Raw genomic sequence first — 1763 nt, forward strand, 5'->3', positions numbered from 1 at the left:
CCCTGGGATTACAAACATGGGCCACCACACCCAGTCTCAATCTCAGTCTCAGCATGTCCCGGGGGCGGGGTCAGCACATTGCAGTGATACATTTTAATTTGTGTTAGACTTCTTATTTTTAGTAGCATTTATGCAAAGATAATACACAGATTGCTTTGGGAGGGAAACTAGAAGCAGCTTGAGTAAAACTAGGAGACTGCTACTTCTTGATAGATTCACTTAATTTACTTCTCAGATACGGAGAAAAATAAGTAAACAAAGATAGTGACTTCCACATATTTAAAATATGAAGAACGATTTCTTGAGCAAATCACTAGCAGATAAATTTGTTTTCTCATAAATATCTTTAAAATCTGAATTTCCTTAAAGATATAAAGTAGTATGTCTTACAAAATATCTCATATAGATCCTTATCTGCTTAGAGACTGTCTTCTAATGAGGCAGAAGGGAAGATAAAAATAATATATGAGGCAGTCTCCTGGGATTCTCGGTTCCTTTTTGCTTGATCAGAAACGTCGCAGGGGCTCCTTTCCCAATGTTATTTCAGTATAAGTATTTCCATGTCCAATTCCAGCTGGAAGCAGCCTCTGTAGAACCATGTGAAAACTCACCAAGCATACACAAAATTAGCCTTCAGTTTTTGAACCCTTAGAAGGGTCAGGGCTGATTTTCTTCAGGATTATTTACGATTCCCTGAAGATCAACAATGACACTCTCCATCACGGGGCCCTTAGCCTCAAGCTTCTATTTTTCATATTCAGCCACAGGCTCTCTGTTTCCCTCTTCTCTCTGCCTAGTTGACTCTCTGCAGTAAAGGAAATTAGAGACTTAGAATAACTTAAGGTGCACAATAGGAAAAAATAAAGTTTAAGCCATTTTATAGAAATGTCTGATCTTTGGGCCTTTTGGTATTTTGGAAAATTTCAGAAAAGGGAAAAATAGAGAAGAACAGAAATAAGCTTGTCTTCTGGATGGTTAACAACCTAAGTTTGGAGACCAAAATTAGAGAAAAAGGAGGGCTGCAAAGAAAGCCAACATTTTGGCCCTAGCCTTCTAAGGTCAATTAAGACTCAGGACATAGGAGAACTTGTACTGTAGCATCATGTAACTCGGTGGTGTCCCAAATTTTTTGATCAGGGAGATTATGAGGCCAAAGTGGAAAGTGATCGATGATGTAGAGTGTGCCTAAGGAGAGTCATATGGAAAGAAAACATTCTCTCAGGCTTTCACAGAAAACACATTGGCTGAGCAGTGGCAGAGCAGTCATCCACATGGCTGACACTGACAAAGGTTCTACAATCTGAGGTACAGGATCTCAGGATAAATCCTGAGGGGATTTCACTGACCTTCTCAGACCCAAAAGCTACAACTCTTGTTGCATAGGTCCTGCTTTACCTTGATCTTAACCATCCAGCAAAAAAGTATAAAAACGAAATATAAGAAGTAAAGCCATGGTGTTATGTTGAGCTGTTGGGAACTCAGGTCAACAATTTCTGATATTGCCAGTCAAGCAGAAGACCCAATACTATTATGGGCTACTGGACTCTTTTAGAATATTTTGCTGAGTTTATACACCTATAATATTCAAATAATGGAACTTACAAAAAAAGGGTATACAGATGAATGTCCATTTTGTATCTGTGTATTCAAAGTGGTTAGGATAGATATATAGTTACATTCTCTTAATGAATAGAATGATTTGTTCTAATGGTGTTTGTAAATAGGATCTCAAGTCCGCATCTTGTACAGCAATTAACCACTAA

This window comes from Octodon degus, unplaced genomic scaffold, assembly GCF_000260255.1.
Source record: "Octodon degus isolate 3935 unplaced genomic scaffold, OctDeg1.0 scaffold00424, whole genome shotgun sequence".
Taxonomy (NCBI): domain Eukaryota; kingdom Metazoa; phylum Chordata; class Mammalia; order Rodentia; family Octodontidae; genus Octodon; species Octodon degus.